Here is a 7079-nt window from a genome sequence, read left to right on the forward strand (position 1 = left end):
TGAGGGGGAAAAAAATGGGTGCTGAGCTGTGCTAAGGATGTGGATGCTCCACCTAGATGTTTATACTGGCAAGAAGTGCTTTGAACAATGTGACCCTGCTTGTTTATTTCATCTATGACAAGCATCCAAGGTTTTCCTAGACATTCATACGACCTTCAGAACTAGCGCATCACCTGGGACACTCTAATATTTTATAGCTGGAAACTGCTAAGAAACCAAACAAAGTCAACTATGAAAGAGCACCTTTTGCCTTCAAGTGCAATATTGTTAATAATGTTTCTTTAGCTCCTCTCTGGGTGGAGAAACATTTACCTCATAATGTTTAATTATAAAGCCTGCAGTCAATTATTAACACTTACATTATATTGCAAAGCTCATTGAGAAGACAAAAGGAGCAACCAGTTCATTCAAGCACAGTGCCGGAAGCAATTCAATTGGCATGTTCTCACTGCACCGAGTTTTGCTGTGAGTCACACAGCTGTTCTCCAAGGCACCTGTCTATGTCTCTGTCCACCTTTTTATGAGGCACCTAGAAAAAAGTACAAACCTCACGTGGGCAAATTTTTACCCATTGCTTCCAGCTGGACTGACTAGTTGGAGAAATAGGTCTTCACATACCTGCTACAAATATTAAATAGCATGTCTGTACAGCTTTGAATTTTAGCACATTTTGTAATATACCACAACTATATAGCTGACGTACTCTTGCACCCACCCACTGCTGCAGGAAAAAGGCCAGGGACACCTGTCAATAACTTCGATTCTGTATTCAGCAGGGTAGGGCTGCTGCTTTGCTTTAGAGATCTGCCAGATGCAGTGCCCTGCCCATGTATCTCACGCAGGGACCCGGTTCACAGGTACTAAAGAAAACACCACAGCAATGGAGAAAACCTCAGAGTAAAGGGAGTTTTTAAGAGTTGAAAGCAATGTCTGGCAGCAGACCTGGGAACTCATCGTGCAGGCCAGGCCAGGTGAAATTAAGGGCACAATACCCAGTACTCAAAACCAAGACGCCAAACCCAGAGCATGCACGTGTCTGAAAACCTGAACTAACTCGTATTATTTTCAGATGAGCCAAGCCCATGGTAGATCCCATCAAAAGCAGGGAGCACTTAGGATTACACGATACTGCTGAAAATCAGGTTGCTTTCTGGTTTACCTCATCAGGGGCTTGCCTACGTTTGTTACTAGCTTGACACTTTGGCCTGGTCAACAGCATAGGTGTTCACATCGTGCCAGCCAACATGTTGCAAGCCCTGCCTTGAAGCACTGAAGCAATCATCTGTAAGGCACGAGAGAAAATTTCGCTGCTGTGCTCGTTTACTAGTTGCCCTAGTTGTTTGCACTACCAAGAAAAAGCATCAATTAGTAACAATTAAAGTGTCATATCTTGTCCCAACCACATACAGCTGCAAAAATAGTTGCTTGTGCCACATTTAGGAAAACAGTGTTCCACTGTAAACAAGAACAAGTTCAACTTGAACACGCATTACCTACCTGTAAAATGGAACCAAATATTTAATTAAAGCTTGCCTAACTTAAGAAAACTAATGTTTAAATTAAAATCATAGCAATCTGTTGAAATGTGACTCTGTTCTCAACTGGACAAGCAATTTTGTTAATACAGTTATTTTTCATGTTTAGTAAATGGAATAACCGTAAAACACACTCTAAATTATCGGCCTTAATTTCCAACTAATGAGAAGAGTGACTTGCAATTACTATTTAAGAGTAATAACTTATCAGTAAATAACTTCTTTTTACTCCTCAACTTGTCTGAGCAAACATGGAAGTAAAAGGGGAGTAAGCAAGAGCAGGAAAGCATCTTTATTTGGGTAGTCGTTTATAAGCAATAGCCATTTAAGGCCAGGATTTCGGAGGGAGTTCGGTGCCCAAAGCTCGTGGATCTATTTGGCAACCATCTAAACATTTGCAGCTTCATAGCTGACTGCAGAGTGAATGTGACCTCTTATCTCTGAGGGATTCAGAGATTTCTGCAGAAAAATGTGCCCGCTTTGCCACGTCCCTAAATAATATCGGTGTCACTGCAAGAGAAGAATTACTCTTGTGACCACTGCCTCATTTCATTTTAGCCACAGAGATTGGTATTTATATTAAGAAGAAAATAACAGGCAAACTGAGTGACATAAACAGACCAGACATTCTACTGAAGTAGTTCAAACAAAGCAAACAAATGCCTTATTAGGGTGTATTATGCATTTTCAGCATGGAAAGTGCCAAAGATGGCTGCAAAATTAAAGATGAGGAATCCATTTAAAAAATCTGACACTGAAGCTTTTTCCAATCACATCCTTTTTCACAAGACACTTTATTTCCTTTAAAGGTTGCTACCCCTGGTTTTCTATATGTCATAATATATCTGCTAGCTTCAAAGTCAAACAGCATGCTCCATCCTCTATTATATCAAGTTCCCGCACCTTGCTTGTGTAAGTTGTTTTTTCTCACAGAGAAGGCAAGGTAGAGATTATCTTAAATGGGATATGAAGGGAGGAGAAGATTGTAAACACAGAAAACATTTAAGAAGAAGTAGATGCTTCCATACTAATAATCCATTCTTAGACACGCACTGGAAGCACAGCTTTATGCGATGCACCAGGGAAGCAGAGGAAGCATTCTCCGCACTGTCCTTTGTCACATTTTAATGACGACTTCCTCAAAAAGAGAGAGAATTACAGAATTATCAGCTGCATCAGAAACAGGGGGCTCACCTAGTTCAGTGTGTGCATGCAGGTAAAAAAAAAGGATCTCTGGCAAGTTTCGGTTGGTCACCAACCTGGGCGGCTGAGAGGAGTGACACAGAGTGCATCTGTCCTGCAGTGCAGACAGGTGGGTATAACAGCTCTACTCCAACAGTCTTTAATTACATTAAAGGCCACGAAGGTCTGAGGTGCTAGGGTGAAAAGGGACCGAGAGCAGTGAACAGCAAATTCAGTCATGTTCCAAAAACTGGAGCCAAAAGGAAAGCAGGAGTTTGCTGAAAGATGGCAAAGCATGAGCTTCAGGCTTGGCAGGAAAGTCATGCTCTTGTGTGGTTACATAGCGCACAAAACTAAACGTCTTCCCAGTAGCCTTCCAATATTCTCACTGCTCTCTCCGCGAAAATTACCTCTCTAGAGTTACGCACCCTTGTAGAAGTAAAAAAACCATGGCATAGAAGTGATGCAACTCTCATTCCTTCAACAGGGGAGAGTAACCTGGTGGAGACAAGACAAAGGCCCTGCACCCCTAATTGTCCCTGTCATCCAGCCCTTCCTTCCCTACTTATGTCCACTAGACCAGTCCTCACATCCGTGACTTCCCCTCCCTGCATCAACCACATCTTAATTCTGTCCATGAGAACAGACAGGGGACCAGAGTTCACTCCGTACTTACAGCTCCATCTGGGCATCCTGCAGCCCAGGGCGTGCTCTGCATGAGGAACTACATACCAGTTCTGTAGTGTGTATCCAAGCTGATACAGTTTTTAGCATTATTTTTTCTTCCTGACCTACACTTATGCCCCAGCTGCAGTCAAGGAGTCACTACAGTAGGGGCAGCCCAAATCACTTGAAACCTCTTCGGGCAAGGCAGAGAAAAGGAGAAACAAACATCAGGTGAGGAAGTTTATTGAATTGACCTATCTGGGTTGTCTAAGAATCAGACCAGGATGATTTCCTGCTCAATTCCTTCGCCAAAAGCATGTCCTTGCAAAATACTAATTTAAAATACATTTCAGCCCTTCCCATTTCAGTCAGCCTCTCTAGACTGTTGTAAACACTGAAATCTACCACTTCAGTCTGTACCAAAGTGAAGGCATGTCAGGTCTTCACTGTTATTTCTCAATGCGTGTCCTGTTACACTCCCCCAAGCTGCTGCAGTGACTGGTAAAGTACAAAAAACCAAGCTGCTGCATGAATGCTTGACATTAAACATTCCTCAGTGATTCAGGTCAGTCATCTGCATGTCTCCCTCAGAAGACCCGATACAGAAGTGAGAATCTGTCTTCCAGGTTCAGTACTTTGTACCTGTAAGGAGCTTTAGCAAGCCCCAGATGCCAGATAAATAGAAACAGTCACAATTGCCTTGTTGATCAAAACCAATTCATGACTCATTGCTCATGGTCAAACCCCTTGGCTGCGCAACAGGTGGGAATACTTCCTACTCACTTTGAACAGTGCCAGTGATCTTGCAAACAGTTTCTTTCTGACATCAGAAGTACACTCCCAAAAATACATTTTGGTGGACTTCCTACCTGACAAAGGAAAATAGTCTGGCAAGTTGCTCTACACTTTGCTCAATAAGGATCCAGCTGTGAGGTGACTCTACTTCTAACCAAGAAACCCTGGAGGGAAAAAAAAAAAAATCAGCCTTGAAGGAGATCTCTTTCATGCCAGAAAAATAGAGAGAACAAACTGTGACACCTTCTTTGTTCAGTGCCAGTGGGAGAATAAGTCCTAACGTGGGTGTTTCCACGACACCTGACTTTGATATCTCATTTTTCCTGGCTCTTGTAATGCTGTTCAGAGAAGACAGGACTTTGTTTGCTTGATTCTCCACTGAAAACATATTTGGGATTCCAGTGGGGTTTGCACACAAGTACAGAGTCCTCTATCGCCTCCTATTTTCTGTCAAAGCTATAGTGGATGTCTGGAGATATCACCGTCCGTGACTATGAAGTCTAGCTAAATAAGAAAGCAGAGACTTCAGTGGTAACATATACCCTGATACAAATGTATTTGTGCAGCCCTGTGTAAAGAACATCTACTGTTTAGTGATGATACAAAACAGAGACAACATTATTTTGTTTTCCTTTAAGTTTCTTCATATCTGTATGATCAAGCTTCACTCTCTTATTGAAAAACAAACAAACTAATAATACATTGTCAGTTTAGATTTTACCCCCTCTTTATTCCCAATCCTGAGGCATGAAGCAGCAAAGCAAGTTCTACCCCTGCTCTGGCAGACTGCTTAGTTCTGTACTGCTGCCCCGAACTGCAGATGAAGATTCCCAAGTGCTGCATCCAGTCGGCAGGAGTTTGTTGGAGTCGATCCTCAAAGCAAATACTTTTGAGTGCAGAGCAAGTTGAGACAGGTGTTGAACAACAAGATGATTAGATGCAGGGAGGAAGACTTAGAATGTTGTCCTTATCAGACCGTCCTAGCATGCAATGTAAGTGCGTGCCTGACCTGGATTTGTTCAACTAGTTAGCTATGCTTAGCCAAACTAAGCTATATCAAGGCCCCCAAATTAGGATCTTTTGATAAGGTGATTAGATTGAACAGGTTAATGATTTTTTACAAGCCATTAAGAAAATGTTCTGATATTGCCTTAACATAAACGAGGATTCCAGTTGGCAAAACCATCAAAGCTACAAAGAAGCAAGATTTAGAAAGGTGCTGCACAGCACGGAAAAAATCTAGGGCTTCTTGGCTTTCCTTGGTTTAAATAGTCATGTTGGACAGGATATTTCAGAAGGGGAGAGAGAAGTGGAAAAAGCAAAACCTAGATCCTTCTCTGGACTTCTGCGATGTGTCGGAAGTTGTCACTTCTCCCAGGTGGGTGAAAGATGACAAGCTTTATAAATTGAGACCTGCATCTCCTGTAAAAGCCCAGGAACGCTCCATTCTATAATCTTCACCTGAGTCACCCTGCTTTTCTTAACAGTAGCACCAACAGGAGCTTGCCGAAGCCCCACAGCACTGCTGAAATCCTGTTAGCAAAGAAAGACCCAGAGAGAACCTTTTACTGTTGTCTCCTCGAAACGGCAAGGTACTCTTCGTGTTCCTGTGTGTCATGTGTAGTGCTTGCCCAATGCTAGTCCTACAGGGAGTAGTAGGCAGTGTTTTATGGCTAGGCTGGGAGAGCCAAGAAAAGCAACACAAAGGTTATCGTACAACTTTATCAAAGTAACACAGAGATGCCATCTTCTACTGAGACCAAATATTTAATGAAAACATTGTGATCCAATTATATCAGCTAATTTTTTTAACTAGCAACTAGTGCATTACCATAACAGACCTGGTGCAGCTTGAGGTCAACTAAATGTGTTTTGAGTCACTTCCCCCATTTACCAGACTGAATAAAAGCAGCTGATCAGATAACTCCATGAGAAGATCACAGGCATTTTCTAAAAAGCATTTTGTACTCCTTCCAGTTTTATCCTTTACGTAAGGCACAAAATTAAAAAGAAGCTTCAGAATTCACTAGATCATGTCTTTAAAAAGACCAAGAAAACAAAACCAAACAAACCAACCAACCAACCCCAGAAAAACTCTTTTAATCTCTCTACTTGATGTCCACACACTATTTCTGTCTCAGAGAAATTACATGTGAACTTTGCTGAACAGGAACTACTGGCATATAAACGACACTGCAAAGGAATGGTGATTCTTTCCCCGAAGGAATGTCACCTATCATCCTTAGCCATTCCAGTAACGAAGACTGGTTGGCCCAACAAGAAACAATGGGGGTGTGACAGCTCGTATTTGAGTTTCACTGCATTGCTGCAATGCAACCTGCCCGGTTCAAGCACCAAGAGACAGAGCAAGAGGTTGGTTCCTGGTCATTTCTGAACGGGAGGAAGTCAGGATCCATCCAGCATGGAATCTGGCCCTGGCTTCTTATTCTATCAACACAGCCATCTGGCCTCTGCAGATCTCTGCTGGTTTAAGAAATAGTGTGGAAAAGCAAGCAGCAAGTACGCACCCATGTGCTGCACTGTCACCCTTGTGCTAGGAGTAAGCAGAAGGTCTGGAAAAACAAACAGAGCAAGTATCTGGCCCTTCCTTTCAACTAGTAATTCGTTCTTGAAAAGTCCAACACACAGAAAAAATGCTGGCTGTATATAACTGAAGCCAAGTCAGAGACAAGAGTCTAAGCCTGCACAAAAATTCTCTAATAGAAGTGTGCAAGTGTAGAAGAGGAGGGAAACCCACCTTTTAGTGTCTGTATTTAGTGTCGGTATTTCACTAAATCAGAAAGATAGCACTGTTAATTTTTGTATCCTGTAGATGCAGGTCTGCTTTGCATAGAAGGGGCTAGATCCCCAGCTAAGAAGTCACATAGATAAAAACTCTTT

The 7079-nt window shown here is 42.3% G+C and overlaps 1 protein-coding gene across 1 annotated transcript in view; it reads right to left on the minus strand.

Annotated features, from left to right (window-relative positions):
* Positions 1 to 7079, minus strand: part of LOC104500854 (transmembrane protease serine 11E-like) — a gene marked incomplete at its 5' end in the record, with an annotated part of 34218 nt that overhangs the window by 8882 nt on the left and 18257 nt on the right. The gene's annotated exons all lie outside the window — the stretch shown is intronic.

Source organism: Buceros rhinoceros, unplaced genomic scaffold (assembly GCF_000710305.1).
Source record: "Buceros rhinoceros silvestris isolate BGI_N320 unplaced genomic scaffold, ASM71030v1 scaffold15961, whole genome shotgun sequence".
NCBI classification, from domain to species: Eukaryota; Metazoa; Chordata; class Aves; order Bucerotiformes; family Bucerotidae; genus Buceros; species Buceros rhinoceros.